The following is a 20881-nucleotide window of genomic DNA, read 5'->3' on the forward strand; positions in this document are numbered from 1 at the left end:
TGGGAGCTATTACATTGCAAAAAAAAAGTGAGAAAAAAAAAGTGAATAAAGATCATTTAACCCCTCCCCTAATAAAAGTTTGAATCACCCCCCTTTTCCCATAAAAAAAACCAGTGTAAATAAAAATAAACATATATGGTATCCCCGCGTGCGGAAATGTCTGAATTATAAAAACATATAATTAATTAAACAGCACGGTCAAAAAGGTATGCGCAAAAAAATTCCAAAGTCCAAAATAGTGCATTTTTGGGCACTTTTTATATCATGAAAAAATGAATAAAAAGTCCTATCAGTGCAACTAAAAACCACTAAAAACTTCAGATCACGGCGCAAAACATGAGCCCTCATACCGCCCCATACGCAGAAAAATAAAAAAATTTACTCCGGTGAAAAACTTTTTTTTTTTTAAATCAACTGGTTCCAGAAAGTTGAACAGATTTGTAAATTACTTCTATTAAAAAAATCTTAATCCTTCCTGTACTTATTAGCTGCTGAATACTACAGTGGAAATTCTTTTCTTTTTGAAACACAGAGCTGTCTGCTGACATCATGAGCACAGTGTTCTCTGCTGACATCTCTGTCCATTTTAGGAACCGTCCAGAACAGCATATGTTTGCTATGGGGATTTCCTTTTACGCTGGCAGTTCCTAAAATGGACAGAGTTGTCAGCAGACAGCTCTGTGTTTCAAACGGAAAAGAATTTCCACTGTAGTATTCAGCAGCTAATAAGTACAGGAAGGATTAAGATTTTTTAATCAAAGTAATATACAAATTTGTTTAACTTTTAACTTGGCCCCAGTTGATTTAAAAAAACTGAACCGGAGTGAACCGCAGCCTCCGGTCGGCTGCGTTTTCGGCCGTATGCGGTTTCCCGACCGCAGGCAAAAATGTGGCCGACCATGTTTTTGCCTGCGGTCGGAAAACCACATACGGCCGAAAAAGCAGCCGACCGGAGGCTGCGGTTCACTCCGGTCGGTTCATAGACATGCATTAAATACAGTTCCCCTATATGGTGCGGGCGCTGCGATTAAGCCCCCCCCTCCCAGCCGTATACGGGAACCGTAGTTCAAATCGTAGTGAGATTTTACTGTACTATACACTATAAAAGACAGCATACAAATATTCACAGCATGTACTCTAAACAGTATACACTATACTTATCACATACTATACACAGTAAACACTGTAAACAATTTATATACACATTACATAACATGGGCCCTAAACAGTATACCCTATACATATTATGTACTATACACAGCAGATATTATAGAAAGTATAAGCTGTATACAAAATGTTCTAAACACATATATACATCAGACACCTGGGCTCTGCTTTACTTCTCATTCCAGTGTGAACAGTCCTGTGTATGGTCACAAGCAGCACTAGAGCACCCTCTGTAACAATCCAGAAATATTAATAATAGCTGCAGCCACAACTTTATCAGTCTGTATAAATCATGAGAAATAACAGTGATCCTGGCCTGTGTGGAGACACCTCAGGATAAGGTTAGGTTTGTACTGCGTTACTGCTCCGATTAATGGTATTCATCTGTATCCTGCCAGAAACAAGATGCCAATGTATACTGTTAAAGGGAGCAGTGGACCCCATTGTTTGTATAGCAGAACCTACCTTTGGAGACTGCTTAAAATAGAGCATAGGTCATTAGGTGACTCTGCTCGGTCATAGAAATTATTGGGATCCAGTGTTCCCATTAGAAGCATACATCAGCATCCTGTTTTCGGCAGAATGCCAATGGATATGACTAACAGGTGCACTTATAAAGTATAAACCTACTCTAAGAACAATTGTAAGTAAACATGCTTAAAGGGGTACTCCGCTGGAAAGAAAAAAAATTAAATCAACTAATGCCAGAAAGTTAAACAGATGTGTAAATTACTTCTATTTAAAAATCTTAATCCTGTGTAACATAATAATTGGGATATGTGAACAAACATGTCATGTATTAATGGAAACGTGTATGGTCCGATTTATATTACATTGATACTTAGTGCACAGAATTTTATTTATTTTATTTTTTCCCCTTTTATATTATTGTACATGTTATTACTGTAAATGTTAATTTAGAAAACCAAATAAAAAACAATTCAAACTAAAATTCTTAATCCTTCCCGTACTTATCAGCTGCTGTATGCTCCACAGGACGTTCTTTTCCTTTTGACTTTCTTTTCTGTCTGACCACAGTGCTCTCTACTGACACCTCTGTCCATGTCAGGAATGGACATGGACAGAGGTGTTAGTAAAGAGTACTGTGGTCAGACAGAAAGGAAATTCAAAAAGAAAAAAAAACTTCCTCTGTAGTATACAGCAGCTGATAAGTACTGGAAGGATTAAGATTTTTATATAGAAGTAATTTACAAATCTGTTTAACTTTATGGCACCAGTTGATAAAAAAAAAAAAAAGTTTTCCAGCGGAGTACCACTTTAAAGGACTCCTCCACTACAGTTGATCCCACAGGCAATAATAAAAGTTAACAAACTCAAGGCAGATCTAGACATCTGTGTGTTTGAACAATACACAGTCACACAGATGAATGATCCTCATCTTTACACAGTCAGGAACAGGTATATACTTCACATGTTCACACAGACAGGTTCTGGCATATGTTCCTGTGTTTACACAGTCAGGAACAGGCGTATGCTCATCTTGTTCACAAAGTCAGATGCAGGTGTATGCTCCTCATGTTGACAGAGTCAGGTACAGACATATGCTTTTCATAGTCACCTGGTCAGGAACAGGCATATGCTCATCACATTAAGGGTCTATTCACACAGGTGGAATTTCTGCACCAATTCTGCTTCTTCTTCCTTGGGTAGTTTCTGGTTTGTGCTGATTTTGGTGGCCCAGTATGGGATGGTGTTTACCCGTACCTTCCCTGCCCTGTCAAGCATTGCCCCTCTGTGTCCCCAGGGCCCCCTGTAGTGGTTTCCCCCATGTAAATAGGTTATGTATTTTATTGTGTATTGTACCTTTAATAAATGTACCATGTGATTGTTACGCAGGAGGTACTAGTGACCGGCTGACTCCAAAGGTGAACTATGGGCTCCTTGCTAGTTTCCCCCATATAAGCCCTAGGTGGAGCTAGCCTCGCTCTCTTTGAGCTCTGCTCTCTCTTTGTGCTGAGGTCCTGTCAAGTTTTGGCTATAGTGTTTGTCCAGAGCAGCGGAGGCCTCAAGTCAAGTCCTGCAGCCTCAAGTCAAGTGCAAGTAAGCTGAAGTCACTGTCCTGTCAGTCAAGTCTTCTGTCTACTCAGTGTGGCCTGCACTAAATTCCCCAGGTCTCTGTGTCACTGGTCACCTTCTTGGGCCCTGGCTATACTGCATAGACTGTAACAACTGTCTACCCTCAGTAAAGCTACCGTTGTCCGTAAATTGGTGTCGGTGTCTTCATTGCCCCCGTGCCTAGCCCAGGATCCAGCGGTATACCTTCGAGTGGTTAAGGCATAACCACGCTCTGGCATCACAAACACAAGGTTAATACCATCTGCCCCTAGGGTAACAACATCTGCCCTGCACCACACACCCAGTCAGAATACCACAACTTTTGGCATCACGGAAGTAGGACATAGCTCCGAAAGGATCGTAGGGGTGGACACCTCCCTATCACCAGTGCTGTTTATGTGGGCATTGCTGCTGTTTTGTTGTTCCATGTCACTATTGCACTTTTGTTTGGCAGTGGCTACAATCAACATGCACTTTATCTGTATGTGAGATGTATCAATACTGCTGGCATGCCCTCCATTCACTCTATTCATTGTACTGTATCTCATGTGATTTACTTTGGGCTCTCTACTTAGCACTTTGGGGACATCCATTTCAGGTGCTCTCATGTCTGATTTTATCCCTGTTATGCCGAGCGCTCCGGGTCCCCGCTCCTCCCCGGAGCGCTCGCAGCGTTCTCTCATTCGCAGCGCCCCGGTCAGACCTGCTGACCGGGTGCGCTGCGATATTACTCCCAGCCGGGATGCGATTCGCGATGCGGGACGCGCCCGCTCGCGATGCGCATCTCGGCTCCCGTACCTGACCCGTTCCCCGTCTGTGTTGTCCCGGCGCGCGCGGCCCCGCTCCTTAGGGCGCGCGCGCCAGGTCTCTGCCATTTAAAGGCCCGCTGCGCCACTGATTGGCGCAGCAGGCCTAATCAGTATTCTCACCTGTGCACTCCCTACTTATACCTCACTTCCCCTGCACTCCCTCGCCGGATCTTGTTGCCATTGTGCCAGTGAAAGCGTTCCCTTGTGTGTTCCTAGCCTGTGTTCCAGACCTACTGCCGTTGCCCCTGACTACGATCCTTGCTGCCTGCCCTGACCTTCTGCTACGTCCGACCTTGCTCTTGTCTACTCCCTTGTACCGCGCCTATCTTCAGCAGTCAGAGAGGTTGAGCCGTTGCTGGTGGATACGACCTGGTTTCTACCGCCGCTGCAAGACCATCCCGCTTTGCGGCGGGCTCTGGTGAATACCAGTAGCAACTTAGAACCGGTCCACCAGCACGGTCCACGCCAATCCCTCTCTGGCACAGAGGATCCACCTCCAGCCAGCCGAATCGTGACAGTAGATCCGGCCATGGATCCCGCTGAAGTCCCACTGCCAGTTGTCGCCGACCTCACCACGGTGGTCGCCCAGCAGTCGCAACAGATAGCGCAACAAGGTCACCAGCTGTCTCAACTGACCGTGATGCTACAGCAGCTATTACCACAGCTCCAGCAACAATCTCCTCCGCCAGCTCCTGCACCTCCTCCGCAGCGAGTGGCCGCTTCCGGCTTACGATTATCCTTGCCGGATAAATTTGATGGGGACTCTAAGTTTTGCCGTGGCTTTCTTTCGCAATGTTCCCTGCACTTGGAGATGATGTCGGACCAGTTTCCAACTGAAAGGTCTAAGGTGGCTTTCGTAGTCAGCCTTCTGTCTGGGAAAGCTCTGTCATGGGCCACACCGCTCTGGGACCGCAATGACCCCGTCACTGCCTCTGTACACTCCTTCTTCACGGAGATCCGAAGTGTCTTTGAGGAACCTGCCCGAGCCTCTTCTGCTGAGACTGCCCTGCTGAACCTGGTCCAGGGTAATTCTTCTGTTGGCGAGTACGCCATCCAATTCCGTACTCTTGCCTCCGAATTATCCTGGAATAATGAGGCCCTCTGCGCGACCTTTAAAAAAAGGCCTATCCAGCAACATTAAAGATGTGCTGGCCGCACGAGAAATTCCTGCTAACCTGCATGAACTTATTCATCTTGCCACCCGCATTGACATGCGTTTTTCCGAAAGGCGTCAGGAGCTCCGCCAGGAAATGGACTTTGTTCGCACGAGGCGGTTTCTCTCCCCGGCTCCTCTCTCCTCTGGTCCTCTGCAATCCGTTCCTGTGCCTCCCGCCGTGGAGGCTATGCAAGTTGACCGGTCTCGCTTGACACCTCAAGAGAGGACACGACGCCGCATGGAGAACCTATGCCTGTACTGTGCCGGTACCGAACACTTCTTGAAAGATTGTCCTATCCGTCCTCCCCGCCTGGAAAGACGTATGCTGACTCCGCACAAAGATGAGACAGTTCTTGATGTCTACTCTGCTTCTCCACGCCTTACTGTGCCTGTGCGGATATCTTCCTCTACCTTCTCCTTCTCTGCTACGGCCTTCTTGGATTCCGGATCTGCAGGAAATTTTATTTTGGCCTCTCTCATCAACAGGTTCAACATCCCGGTGACCAGTCTCGCCAGACCCCTCTACATCAATTCTGTTAACAATGAAAGATTGGACTGTACCGTGCGTTACTGCACGGAACCTATCCTAATGTGCATCGGACCTCATCACGTTCCCCGTCTGTGTTGTCCCGGCGCGCGCGGCCCCGCTCCTTAGGGCGCGCGCGCGCCGGGTCTCTGCCATTTAAAGGGCCGCTGCGCCACTGATTGGCGCAGCAGGCCTAATCAATATTCTCACCTGTGCACTCCCTACTTATACCTCACTTCCCCTGCACTCCCTCGCCGGATCTTGTTGCCATTGTGCCAGTGAAAGCGTTCCCTTGTGTGTTCCTAGCCTGTGTTCCAGACCTCCTGCCGTTGCCCCTGACTACGATCCTTGCTGCCTGCCCTGACCTTCTGCTACGTCCGACCTTGCTCTTGTCTACTCCCTTGTACCGCGCCTATCTTCAGCAGTCAGAGAGGTTGAGCCGTTGCTGGTGGATACGACCTGGTTGCTACCGCCGCTGCAAGACCATCCCGCTTTGCGGCGGGCTCTGGTGAATACCAGTAGCAACTTAGAACCGGTCCACCAGCACGGTCCACGCCAATCCCTCTCTGGCACAGAGGATCCACCTCCAGCCAGCCGAATCGTGACAATCCCTTTTTATTGTGTGTTAAATAAAGGCTTTTTTGTATTTTTGCATACCCTATGTCTGCTGCAGTGCTTTTTTGTAGGTTTTTTTGCATCCAGAGTAAAAGGTCTAACCAGTTGGTTTTGCTAGACCATGTCAAGTTGTCTTCTACCCGGTCCGGGTACACTTATGCTCTGACCATGGTGGATCACTACTCCAAATGGGTTGTCGCTGTACCCGTTAAAGACCTAAAAAAAAAAGGTCTGGCCATGTGGGGATGATACCGGTTATGGTGACCAGTAGGCAGTGAGTGGAGATCTTAGTAGATCTATCAGCTAGTGTCACCAAATTAGTAAGGGAGTGACAGGACAAGTAGGAGGTACGAGAGCGGGGTCCGCCCTTATTAGGGCGATAACACTGCCTAGGGATCAGGGCATCAGTTAGCATAGGGTAAGATCAGGTTCCCTAGGCCCAGTTAACTGCCACTCCATCTTTCCCTGATAGCCTCCCCAACTGTATCATCCCCACTTTGTCAGGTCAATAGCTGAACTGTATCTTCCTCCCCATATATTTTTATCTATTATTTTTTAGTTGGCTAATAACACAATTTTTCTTAGTTGGCTAATTATATACTCTGGTCTGTTTTGGAGGTTTACAGATATCCCCTTAAGAATAGGGGCATTCTCTGGGAACTTTAGTGAACTGAAACAGGGGCCTCACAACCCCTTGTCTTTTTGTTCAAGGAGAAGGGGGTTTGGTGGCATGAGCCATTTTTTAGGGAATACCGTTCATAATCCCTTTGAGAAAGTTACATCAGTGGATTAGTCCGGGTTGTTTCCAAAGATGGAGGGACCCAGTGCCTGTATTATTTAATTAGGCACCTTAGCGTCCCGGTCCTTTCCACTGATGTTTATTTATTTATTAATCTAAATATAATATCTACCCCTCAAAGATGTATTCCGTATAGCTCCAACATTAAACCCCACCTCTCCACCATATAGGGCCATTTAGAGGTGCTTAGTAGCAGAGAATTTATACATATTTGGGTAGCATCTCTTAATAAGCTCCAATTTTAGGCTGTTTAGTACCCTAGCATGTGATCATAATTGGTGTCGGTCACCGAGGAGTTAATGCATTTACTCCTCTAGCCGCAAATCACATTCTAACATACCTGGCCCCGAATACAGAAGTGACGAGCGGTACTTAGTCCCGCCCCCTATGGGGGTCAGAGAGAGGCGGGGACGGACGACGTCACACTGGGGCGCCAGGATATGACGCCAGACGCCAAGGATCCCGGCAAGGTAGCGCATAGAAGCCGGTCGGACTGTTACTGGCTCCCCGCCATTGCGGGTTTGCGCACCTTCCGGGATCCTGTAATTGGCGGTTACATCAGCGGACTGTGAGTAGCGAGTGGTGGCGATACCGCTATTCTTTTGCAGGTGCCGCGCAGCAACTCCTTACAGGGATATTTGTTGTATTCTTTCTTTAGGTACTGGGAGACGGACCACGGACTGTGAGTGAGAGCCCTATACATGAAAGGATATTATACTGTACCTGATCATATGGGCTGACTGGCTTTATGTATCTTCTTTATAGGTTATCTCCTTTGGATCCGCTGTAATTACACCCGCATAGTGGCACCTAGTATCGGGGTGCCACATGTAGATCAATTACACCCGCATAGTGGCACTTAGCACAGGGGTGCTACATGCATTTACCTATGTTAATATATTGAGTGACGCCATCGTTATCTCTTTATCTCACACATTTCCACATTGTTGAGACTTTCTATATATATGAAGTTCTCCTGATGACGCTCTAGATTAGGGCAGAAACGCGTAGAGAACGGTATATATTTGAGAACGGTATATATTTATACAAATCCACCGGATTGGTGGTGCTCTGAATACTGGTAAATCCACCATACGGGTGGTAACGTTGAGTGGATCCTGTGTATTAGTTTTTAACATGGTATTGGTTCACAATCACTTCAGTGGTGTATTTAAAATATATATATTAAAAGTTATATTTTAGTAGCACTCCCCTCACACTTTTTCTTTAAAAGTTTTTTTGCACACCTGTTAAAGACCTCACAGCCAAAACAGCGGCCCAGATGTTCTACTCCGATTGGATGCAAACCCTTGGGTGTCAGGAGTCTGTCCTAACGGACCGTGAGACAACAGGAAGATTATAACTGTCATGCTTCTGAAAAACCTATTTAATTGGATGCTAAAGTGTGGCTGCGGAAGTTTCCGAGAACCCATTAATTAGACTCCGTCTGGGAAACAGAACCGTAAACTGTGACAGCCATACCCTATCCAGATTCTGACGTGTACGAAGTACAAAAGCCTGGGTATGAGCTGCAAGTTGTTCATCGCAGCCGAATCAAACTGTGTCTAAAAGATTTGCCCGTGCTCCCTGCACCATATCCTCCAGCTGTCAATACTGCAAGGGAATATGTCCCAGGTGAAGGGGTTCATCCATCTATGGACTTCCCTATGTTTTCCCCAAGTTAGCCTGCAGTCTTCTGTGTTTCACCAGCCTCGGGGCTGGTTCAGCCAACATTGATTTCTACTCCAGCTCCAGTCCTGTCACCGTTGGCTCCAGTTTATACACCAGTTTCCAGAGCGCCAACTCAGTCCCCAATCTCTCCAGCACCACAGTCAGTCACTCCAGATCCTGCCAGTCCTGACCCTGTGCTAACTCTCGACTTCAATGAGGAAGACCCAGTCACAGTGTCAACAGTACCAAGAGCTCCAGAAGACACCAGTGTTCCAGACTCTCCAGAAGGGGTGTTGCATAGGTCCCAAAGGTCAACCCAAGGAAAACTCCCAGCGGGGTACAAAGATTAACTCTCATTATAATAAATAAAAGTTATGTACCACACATAGCACAGTATAGTCAGTACACTATTACTAAATTAGTCTACTCCAATGTCCATGTCTATATTAGGACTGTAGCCTTGTATATTTTCCAGTTCACCCATGTCTACAGCGAGTATGTCTATTGTTTTCTCCTGTCCCAGTGTGCAGGATATTTTGCTGGCCAGAAGGCCACAACACATGTGCAGTGACAGAGGTAACCAAATGTAAAAGTAACATTATGTTTAAAGTCTATGTATAGAGTTCTGGGGGGAAGTGTGTCAAACCAAGGGACCCCAGTAGCCAAGGCATTGGGTAGATAGCCTCTGGCAGCCCAATCTGACATGTCTTGTAAAGTTGTTATGTATATTGTTGATGGAGAAGTGTTGAGGAGAGAATTACAAGGTCAAAAATCTCCACACCCGTTTAGCGCATGTATGGACATTAACCATGCCACATGGACTCATTGCCATTCCTCATCAGACCTGGAAAAGACATTGGGTAAAAATGCTCCAGGAACTGTCATTGGCCCCAGTGGTCACTTCAGTCCTCCGCCCTCCAGGACTGGGCGTCGAGGGCGACTGTAATGAAGAGGGGGAGTTTGTGGTCGCCCAGTACGGAATGGTGTTTCCCCATACCTTCCCTGCCCTGTCAGGCAGTGTCCCCAGGGCCCCCTGCAGTTGTTTCCCCCATGTAAATAGGCTATGTATTATATTGTGTATTGTATCTTTAATAAATGTACCCTGTAATTGTTACCCAGGAGGTGCTAGTGACCAGCTGACCCCAAAGGTGACCTATGGGCTCCCTGCTAGTCTCCCCCATATAATCCCTGGGTGGAGCTAGCCTCACTCTCTTTGAGCTATGCGTTCTCTTTGTGCTGAGGTCCAGTCAAGTCGTGCCTATAGTGTTTGTCCAGAGCAGTGGAGGCCTCAAGTCAAGTCCTGCAGCCTCAAGTCAAGTACACGTAAGCTGAAGTCACTGTCCTGTCAGTCAAGTCAAGTCTTCTGTCTACTCAGCGTGGCCTGCACTAAATTTTGCTGTCTACTACAAGTCCCAGCAAACCTGTGAGGTCTCTGTATCACTGGTCACCTCCTTGGGCCCTGGCTGTACTGCATAGACTATAACAACTGTCTACCCTCAGTAAAGCTACCGTTGTCTGTAACTTGGCATCGGTGTCTTTATTGCCCCCCGTGTCTAGCCCAGGATCCAGCAGTCTACCTTTGGGTGGTTAAGGCTAAACCACGCCGTGGCGTCATGAACACAAGGGGTTAATGCCATATGCCCCTAGGGTAACAACATCTTCCCTGCACCACACACCCCGCCGCAATACCACAGGATTTTGTGTGGAATTCGTGCAGAATTCATGCGGAAATTCCGCATGTGGAAATTCAGAAGTGTGAATAGACCATAACACAGTCACAGGCTGGAGGGTGAAGAATTTTACCTAAAATCAAAGGGAATATATTACCTATACTTTGTAGCAAAACAAAAAAAAAAACAGATACCCATTGTTATTGTCTGTTTTTATTTTCTGATTTGTAATTTTTATTCTATTTGCTGTATATAATTATGGGCATGGCCAATTTTGGTTTGCTTTTACCAGCATTTGGTGATATGCTTTACAGCAGCCGTATGGACCATATGAACCTTTATTCTAGAGAGAACTGATTGACATCTATAGGAGAGTGTACTGGGCATGCTCTATGACCTGAACAGTGGTCAGTATAAAGGTAGGGGGAGGACAGGAACTGTGACAATACTCTATTGTAAAATAATTTTCATTGACACAGATAAAAGAGATAAATTATAGAGAGAGCAGTTACTCATTGAATACCTATTACTGGAATCAATGTATACAGTGAGCTCCCTCTAGAGGTGACTGCAGGCAGTTAAAATGTATAATTTAGCCGTGTCAATGCAGGGGTTTTGGAGCTTTGTAGCAAAAGCAAAAACAAAATGTGTAACCTGATACTTCAGTACAAATATATGGCTGCCACCTCCTTAAAGGGGTATTCCGACCAAATACATCTTATCTCCTATCCAAAGGATAGGGGATAAGATGTCTGATCATGGGGGGGCCCGCCACTGGGACCCCCCACGATCTCCGTGCAGCACCCGCATTCTATGCGGGACTGCTTCTCCACTCTAGGAAACTTCTGTGTTTCCGGGACTGGAGACGGGATGTCATGCCACGCCCCCTCAAGGGGGCATGGCGTGATGTCACATCTCCAGTCTCGGAAACAATGGAACGTATCTAAGGGAGGTTTTGCACTTCTGTCTGAGGGTTAGTGTGTCTCCTTGAAGAGATCGCCAAGCTGGTGTGTGGAGTCTTGTAGGCTGTGCTATGCTTCCAGGGAACGACACTGCAGTCAGCCTCTACCCAGCCTGACATGGCTGATAAAAGGAAACAATAGATTGTATTCAAGTGCACAGTCAATAGAGCTAAGATTGACTGCAGGAAAAGTAACCCCACTTCTGTGAGCCCTTGAAAAAACTCTAATTTTTAATACATTTTCTTGTTCCAGAGAAGACTATTGAGGACACTGCTGCCTTGGAAATGACAGAGTCAAAGATGTTGAGATTCCTGGTTTACAAGGTAACAAATGACAGAGGGAAAGGGGACAGCAGCAGTAGGCGGAGGTGATCAAGGGGGACAGAGAGAACTGAAATAGAGAGAGAGGGACTAAGTAAGAATGACTGACACCAGGAAACGATGTAGTCACATAGGATTACACAGTGCAGAAGGGATGAGCTAATGCTGGGTCTAACATTATATTCTACAATGTATGCTGAATCGTTTACTGCAGAAAGTACTACTCATTTATCCTAAATCTTATCCTCTGATCTGTCCTAAACGTCCAGGAATGTTAGATTATCCATAGTCACCCTAAGGTACTACAGATACTACCAAAATGTTGTAGTATCCAGCTTGATCCCTAAAGCTCCCATTTGGCTTTAATCTGGTTTTCTGATCTTGTTTTTTCTTCCTGCTTCTGAGATGAGTGCTGGTTGCAGGACCTGCCCACTTAACTAATCACAGGCCAAGACAGGACACCACTGCGGCTAGTGATTGGCTGAGCCAGCAGATCCTGCAACAAGTGCTTGTTTTGGAAGCAGAGAGAACATTGTGGGAACAGATAGAGTGACACGAGAGCTGCGGGGGTCCAGTGCAGGACCAGAGCTAGACAAGTATAGGCTTTATTTAATACCCTTCCCCTGTCCAAGCACCATTTTTTTTTTTTAACACTGGATACCACTTTAACCCCCTAGACCATTAGGAATACTACCAAAATTACTATCACTAACCTTTCTATGTAACTTGTGATATACTACATGTACAATTTTAGCATAATGGTGGAGGGGCATTCTGTCATGTATAGCATGAGCCCAGCCTAAAGGTATAGGATACAGTGTTCCACAGTGACTTGGAAGCCTTGATGGATTATCCTTTTGTGATCTTCCTAATATTAGCTCTGTCCCCCGCACTCATGACAGTATCAGTTACAATGCAGCCACCCACCTGCAGCCCCACGGGAGGCTCTGGGTGTCCCATGGGATCTTTTACTGCATGTCACTTTTACCTGACAGTTGCATTGTTAAGGTGACAAATTGGCCCATCACGGTCCCACGCAGACAGCGCTAACACAATCACAGCTCCAATGCCAGACATGTAGTACTGGTATCTCAAAATGTAACATGCCTCAGGTGCCCAAGCAAATGTGAGAACCATCTACTCTGCTATATGGCCACCATGGGGTTAACATCCAGCTTTCCAAGCATCCTAATTAATACATTTCCCAAGTGTAACATAAGTAGGCAGATTTCAGAAGTTTGCAGAATTGTGACAGCAGCTGTGGATGTGACAGGAGTGTAAAGAAAGACCAGTAAAGTAAATATAACCTGTAATATGGGTTGAAAACACAGTCATGTACACAGGTGGAGAATAGAAACAGTGCAATGGAAAATTCATCTCAGTGCTGTATTGCAGTCCAATACTAAATCATCAGATAATATGCTGTCATATCCAACTTGAGTTGAAAGGTACATGAGATTTCACAAAACTTTTCACATGTCCTAAGGAGTGTTCAGACACCAACCGATTGCTAGAACTGGTGGGGAGAAGAGCATGGCTGAAAGCTGCTTCTGCCCGCCCGCTGTGCATGTGTACCAGATGGCTCCATAGAGTTACACTGGAACTCTGTATGGTCACATGACACAGAGCTGGGAGAGAATGCATTTAAAGGAAAACTGTCACCAAATCCCCCCCCCCCCCCCCGCACTAACCAGAGGTACTGGCTGGTAGTGCGGGGGACGCTGATCAATATGCTGCCTACTGTAACACTCACGTTTCAGACGAACGGAACCCCGGTGTATGTGGATCCGTTGGACCTCTGTGGCAGTTGACTCGGACTGTACCAGAGAGCGGAGCCCATAGCAAAGCGGGATGTTCCTTCTGCGGCAGGCGGCACGCAGGTCGCTACCCTTGGCACGGCTCAACCACACAGGCGGCTGAGGAGATGCGAGGCACAGGAGGGATAAGACCGCTCATAGTGCGGAAAGCAGAAGGTCAGTGCAGGTGGCACAGTAGCGTAGTCAGGAACATAGTAAATGGTCAGTAGGCAGGCGGCAAGCAGCAAGGTCAGATACACAGCAAGGCAATAACAGGAATGCTTTCTCTCAGGCTCAAGGCAACAAAGATCCTGCAGAGAATTGAGGAGGATGGAGAAATGTATCAATGAGCCACAGGTGAATTACAGTAATGAGCGCACAGACCCTTTAAATCTTAAAGCTCCGGCACGCGCATGCCCTAGGGGATGGGGACACACGTGCCGGAGCAGAGAGGCAGAGGTGGGGGCAGGAGAAGCACCAGGTGAGTGACGGACTGGGGCTCGCATGCGGGCACGTCCCGTGATGCGAGTGCCAGCCCCGCCTGCAGCAGCAGGTAATGGGACCATGCACTCACGGCCAGCATGTGCGGCCGGAGTGCATAATGTAACAGTACCCCCCCTTTGGTCTTCCCCTCCTTTTACGAGTCAGAAAACTCCGGAGAAGGTCACGGTCCAGGATATTCTCCTCAGGCACCCAAGATCTCTCCTCAGGACCATAACCCTCCCAGTCGACCAAAAAAAAAATTGCTTACCTCGCACAGTCTTTGTAGCAAGAATCTCTTTAACTGTGAAGATGTCAGAAGAGCCGGAGACAGGTGTGGGGACAAGATTCTTCTGAGAAAACCGATTTATGACAAGAGGCTTGAGGAGAGAGATGTGGAAGGAATTGGGAATACGTAATGTAGTAGGTAGATGGAGTTTGTAGGAGACAGGGTTGATTTTTTGTAGAATCTGGAAGGGACCAAGGTAGCGAGGACCGAGCTTGTAACAGGGAATCTTGAAGCGGATGTACTTGGATGAAAGCCACACCATGTCACCAGGAGAGAAGGACAGAGGAATGTCTTCTACTTCATGCATGAAGAAGCCTGGAATAACGACTATAGGGTCTGTTGCCAGATGGTAGAGAAGTCAGGGACCAGCTCATCAACAGCAGGCACACCAGAGGAGACTGGGAGAGGAAGAGGAGAACGGAGATGGAGTCCGTAGACAACAAAAAAGGGACACAACCTTGTGGACTTGGAATCCTTATGATTATATGAGAATTCAGCCCAGGGGAGAAGGTCGACCCAGGATTTGGTTAACCCTCTCCACCTGACCGTTGGACAGAGGGTGGTAGGCCGAGGAGAAGTCCAGATTGATGTCAAGATGGTTACAAAGGGCTTGCCAGAACTTAGAGACAAACTGCACACCTCGATCTGAAATGATATGCTGAGGAAGACCATGTAAACGAAAGACATACAACAAGAAGTACTTCGCCAGCTGCGGGGCAGAAGAAAGACCTGGTAGAGGAATGAAATGAGCCATCTTGGAAAACCGATCTACAACGACCCAGATGACAGTGTTAATAGGAGATGGAGGCAAATCGGTGATGAAATCCACCAGTAGTGCCGGGAGATAAGAAGTGGAGTCTTGCGTATTCCAGGATGTCCTGCTGTCAAGGAAGAATGACCCCATTTCAGGACCTTGCGTCTCAATCTGGCGGGCACAAAGGATTTTCCCGGAGGAACTTGCTGAATCTCGGCAGGAGCGGCAGGAATCAAATAGTCAGGAGAAATAATATGCCTAGGCGTGGAGTCCAAACCAATTACGTCAGAGGACCTGGAGAGAGCATCAGCCCTGATGTTCTTGTCTGCTGGATGGAAGTGAATGAAGAAATTGAACCTAGAAAAGAACAGTGACTACCTTGCCTGGCGGGGGCTCAAACGCTGAGAAGACTGAAGGTATAGAAGATTCTCATAGTCGGAGTAGATGCTGACCGGATGAGAAGAAACTTCCAATAAATGTCTCCATTCTTCCAAAGCGAGCTTGATGGCGAGGAGTTCACGATCTCCAATGGAGTAATTCCTCTCAGCAGGAGAGAAGCTCTTGAAGAAGAACCCACAAGTAACAGTCTTGCCCTTGGCATTTTTCTGAGTAAGAATGGCACCCTCTCCAATAGATGAGGCATCAATCTCCAAAGCAAAGGGCCTCTCCGGATCAGGTCTTGTAAGCAAGGGAGCAGAGGCAAACACAGACTTTAAACGGGAGAAGGCCTCTTTAGCCTCTTGAGGCCAAGACTTAGGATTATATGCCTTCTTAGTCAGAGCATCAATTGGAGCAACCAAGGATGAAAAATAAGGGATAAATTGTCGATAATAGTTAGCAAATCCTAGAAAGCGTTGAATAGCATGTTGGCCCGAATGTAGAGGCCAATCCAATACTGCAGACAATTTATCTGGATCCATCTGCAGGAATGAGAGACAATGTAGCCAAGAAACGAAAGACTAGATTTCTCGAACAGGCATTTCTCCAGTTTGGCGTAGAGATGATTCTTCCGTAGTCGCTGAAGAACCAGACGAACTTGCTCCTCTAAGTTGGAAGAGAAGATCAGGTTGTCATCTAGGTATACGACAACACAGGTGTAGAGAATATCATGCCAAAAGGCATTACAAGATACTCAAAATGTCCGTTACGAGTATTGAAGGCCATTTTCCATTTTTCTCCCTTGCGGATACGAATGAGGTTATACGCTCCATGTAAGTCCAACTTGGAGAAGACCTTGGCACCACGTAGACGGTCAAAAAGTTCTGAGATAAGAGGTAGTGGGTAACGGTTCTTGACTGTGATTTTGTTAAGTCCCCTGTGGTCAATGCATGGACGGAGTGAGCCATCCTTCTTTCCAACAAAGATTAAACCAGCTCCAGCAGGAGAAGAGGACTTATGGATAAATCCCTTTTGTAGATTCTCCTGAATATACTCAGCCATGGCTTTGGTCTCAGGAACCGATAGAGGGTATATCCTTCCACGAGGAGGAGTGGTACCAGGCAGAAGATCAATAGGGCAGTCGTAAGGATGATGTGGAGGCAGAGACTCAGCCTGTTTCTTGCAGAAAACGTTAGAGAAATCTTGGTAAGGTGGTGGCAGGCAAGGTAAAGGAGGCGGACGAAAAACTATTTTAGACTGAACTGATTGGAGGCAAACATTTTGACAGTATTGTCCCCAACAAATAAACTCTACAGTTCTCCAATCCAGTTGCGGAGAATGGCGTTGCAACCAAGGAAGGCCAAGAAGAATCTCTGAAGTACAGTGTGGCAGAACATAGAATTCAATCTTTTCTTTGTGCAATACTCCCACTTGCATGACAAGAGATTCAGTACGGAAGTGAACCCTACAGTCCAGATTTTGTCCATTAACAGAGGAGATGAACAAGGGCTTGGCAAGCCGAGTAACAGGAAGAGGATGCTTGTGGACCAAAGAAGCATCAATAAAGTCACCTGCTGATCCAGAATCCAAAAATGCTGTAGCACTGAAGGAAGACTTGGCTGAAGCGAAGATTTGTACAGAAATAGTTAAGTGTGGAGAGGTAGTATTCACACTTAGGGACGCCTCTCCCACAAATCCTAGGTGCGAGCATTTCCCGGACGCCGTGGGCAAGCTGTACAGTCCTTGAGGAAGTGCTCCGGGCTAGCACAATACAAGCACAAATACTCACTACGTCGTCAAGACCTCTCCTGTTGCGTAAGACGATAACGATCCACTTGCATAGCCTCTTCGGCAAGAGGCACAGGAAACCGAAGAAAAACACAGGTGCTAGACGAGGATATCTCCTTGTTCGGGCAGGTTCCGTCTCTAAGTGCAGTTCATCAATGTGAGTGGTCAAGTGGATAAGTTCAATCAAAGAGAATGGAGGATCACGTGCTGCAAGGGCATCTTTAATCCTGCTTGACAGTCCTTTTTTGAATGTGCCACACAAGGCCTCATCATTCCATGCAGGTTCAAAGGCAAGAGTGCGGAATTGAACCGCTTAGTCACCAACGGAGGAATTCCCTTGACAGAGGTTCAGCAAAGCCGTCCCAGCAGAAGAGGCAAGTGCAGGTTCCTCAAAGACATTGCGAAATTCTGCCAAGAAGGCCGACAAATTGGAGGATACCGGATAACCATAGTCCCAAAGGGTTGTAGCCCAGGCCAGGGCTTTTCCGGACAGTAAACAAATGACAAAGGCCACCTTAGCACATTCCGTCGGAAACTGTTCAGACATGAGCTCCAAGTGCATGGAGCACTGTGTAACGAAGCTTCTGCATGACTTGGAATCCCCATCATGCTTGCAAGGTAACGGAAGACGTAGCTGTATTGCTGCAACTGACGTACTACAACAGAGGGAAGATCCGCGACTTCAGGCAGGGGTACCTCAGCAGGATCCATGGCCGGATCTTTCTGTAGAACACATGTTTCGGAAGAAAGGAACCCTGGTGGATGTGGATCCGCTGGACCTGTGTGGCAGATGACTCAGACCGTACCAGGGAGCGGAGTCTAACGTGCCGCTGGTTTTCACCAGAGCCTGTCGCAAAGCGGGATGGACTTGCTGCGGCAGGCAGCACCCAGGTCGCTACCCCCGGCACGGCTCGACCACACAGGCGGCTGAGGAGATGCGAGGCACAGGAGGGATAAGACAGCTCGGAGTCAGGATAGCAGAAGGTCAGAGCAGGCGGCAGAGTAGCATAGTCAGGAACATAGCAAATGGTCAGTAGGCAGGTGGCAAAAGAGCAAGGTCAGGTCACAGAGCAAAGGATCAGATACACAGCAAGGCAATAACAGGAATGCTTTCTCTCAGGCTCAAGACAACAAAGATCTGGCAGGGAAGTGAGGAGGGTGGAGAAATTTATCAATGAGCTGCAGGTGAATGACGGACTGGGTCTCGCTAATGAGCACACTGGCCCTTTAAATCATAAAGCTCCGGCGCGCGTGCACCCTATGGGAAGGGGACCAGAGCAGAGAGGCAGAGGACTGGGGCTCGCATGCGGGCGCGTCCCCAGCCCCACCAGCAGCAGCAGGTAATGGGACCATGCGCTCATGGCCAGTGTGTGTGGCCGGAGCACATAACATAACATCTACCATGCCCGGATCCACCCTGCCGTTCGCCTTTTATCTTCATTATTACAGATATGTAAATCATCTTATAACTAGCACGGGCAGGGTTACTAAGCTAAGCTCCGGAAAGGTGAGATAGCGGGGTTCGGTGACGTGGAATAAGGAGCGTACAGTCAGTATCCCTGCCCTCTTCCAATCACTAAACAGTCTATTGTCGCGTCCAGCAGGGAAGTCAGGATGTGACCAGAGGGGCATATGTTTGCTGAGGAGAATAGGCAGTGACATAACTAATCTACAAGCCTTCCAGGCAGCCATCGTATCACGTATAATGTGGCTGCCTTTGCCTTCTACAAGAAGTGTGAAGCAGGGCGCCCAACGACCATGGAGTGACCAACTCAGACTCCAGAGTGAAGTTCGAGTAGCAGTTACTGCCCCTCAGCCAGTCCACCCCGTGCCTGTATAAGCAAGACAGGTTGTAGTGTCGTATATCAGGGAATCCCCTCCCCCCTCCCCCCCCTTTGTCCTTTTGGGAGCATCAGCTTTGAAGGGCTATGCGGGGGCGTCGACCGGCCCATATGAATTTAGTAAAAATAGATGTCAGTAGGTTAATGTCAGTGTGTCTAAGTAGAATAGGTATTGTTTGGAGCGGGTACAACAATTTAGCAAAACTGAGCATTTTCAGTAAGTGGCATCTAGCTAGTAGCGGCATGGGCAGCGAATGCCATCTAGTCAGTTCTGTTTGAATTTTCTGAATGATAGGAGGGAAGTTAAGTGTGTAGAGGGAACGTGCTGTGCGTTCAATCCATATACACAGGTATTTCAAGGAACTACGCGTGACTTTAACCGGAGAGGATATCCTCCCTGCCGAAAACGCACACTCTGGGGAGGATAAGTCTAACAGTTCACTCTTGGTTATGTTTACTTTAAAACCCAAAACAAGCCCAAAATCCCCCAGGTAGTAGAATATCTTAGGCAGGTCATCTACGGGGTTGGTCAAGAAAACCAACAGGTCATCTGCAAATAACCCATGCATCACCGTTACATTCCCCACTCCTGTACCCCTCACTCCATTAGCAGTGGACAAAAATCTAGACAAGGGCTCAATCGCTAAATTGAAAAGCAACAGTGATAACGGGCACCCTTGACGAGTCCCCTTCTGGGGGGAGAAGGCGTCTGACAAGAACCCCGGGGTATGTATACTGGCCTTAGGATTCGAGTACAAGGTATGCAAATATTGGAGAAAAGGACCAGTAAAGCTCATATTGCGAAGCACTTTCCACATCCAATCCCAGGAGACGTTGTCAAACGCCTTCTCCGCGTCAATCGATAATATGGCGTCCGATCTATGGAGGTGTGGTTTAAGTTTTATGTCGTCTAAAACTGCGATCATTCGCCTAATGTTAGCAATCGCTGAGTGTCCCTTCACAAATCCCACCTGCAGAGGGGAAATCACCCGTGGTAGTATCGAGGACAGTCTGTCCGCCATAATTTTGGACATCATTTTTAGGTCAATATTTATAAGCGAGATAGGTCTATAACCATTGGGCGATAATAAATCTTTACCTGGTTTAGGCAATACCTTAATATACGCTGTATTAACGGAGTCAGGGAGCCCCCTGCAGGTAGGTGGTGTAAAGGTCCAGCAGAATCGGGGCTATCTCAGATTTTAGGATCTTATAAAAGTCACCTGTGAGGCCATCAGGGCCCAGTGCCTTGTCAGATTGCAAATTCTTTATGGCCTCATCAACCTCCTCCCGTGCTATGGGAGCATTCAAGAGCTCCAGGTCGGTATCCGTCAGAGTTGGGAGAACCGCAACGGCCAACCAATCCCTGGTAGGTTGTGCACCAGAGCCAGATGAGGTATAAAGATCTTTGAAATAGTCACGTAGGATGGCATTTATTTTGTCAGGTTGTTTATGTAGATTGCCATGTCGGTCCTTAAGGGCAGAGATGTGTGTCAACCCCTGCCTGCCCTTGGCGTATCTTGCCAGCAGTTTGCCAGGCTTGCTCCCAAACCTGAAAAGAGTGGCGTCAAAATGGGACCTATTTACGTCTTATTTCTTAGCACACCACAGATCATAAGCGGCCTTAGCATTGGTCCATGACCTTTTGTTAGACTCAGAAGGTGTGTAAGAAAGCAGTATAGGCAGTTTGCAATTGCGAACTGAGTGTTTTACGTTGGGTTGCAATCTTTCTTTTTAGGGAGTGGTGTAACCCAAAATCTTGCCCCGTAGTATAGCTTTAGCAG

At 47.1% G+C, this 20881-nt stretch overlaps 1 protein-coding gene across 3 annotated transcripts in view; it reads right to left on the reverse strand.

Annotated features, from left to right (window-relative positions):
* Positions 1-20881, reverse strand: part of PDYN (prodynorphin) — a 140130-nt gene that overhangs the window by 42127 nt on the left and 77122 nt on the right. Inside the window, exon 1 of one of the 3 annotated variants that reach the window (XM_056547447.1) lies at positions 6392-6660. The exons of the other annotated variants lie outside the window; for them this stretch is intronic. The gene's annotated coding sequence lies outside the window, so the exon portion shown is untranslated. Of the gene's footprint in view, positions 1-6391; positions 6661-20881 lie in introns of those variants that run through there. 3 annotated transcript variants of the gene reach the window in all.

Source organism: Hyla sarda, chromosome 12, assembly GCF_029499605.1.
Source record: "Hyla sarda isolate aHylSar1 chromosome 12, aHylSar1.hap1, whole genome shotgun sequence".
Classification (NCBI taxonomy): domain Eukaryota; kingdom Metazoa; phylum Chordata; class Amphibia; order Anura; family Hylidae; genus Hyla; species Hyla sarda.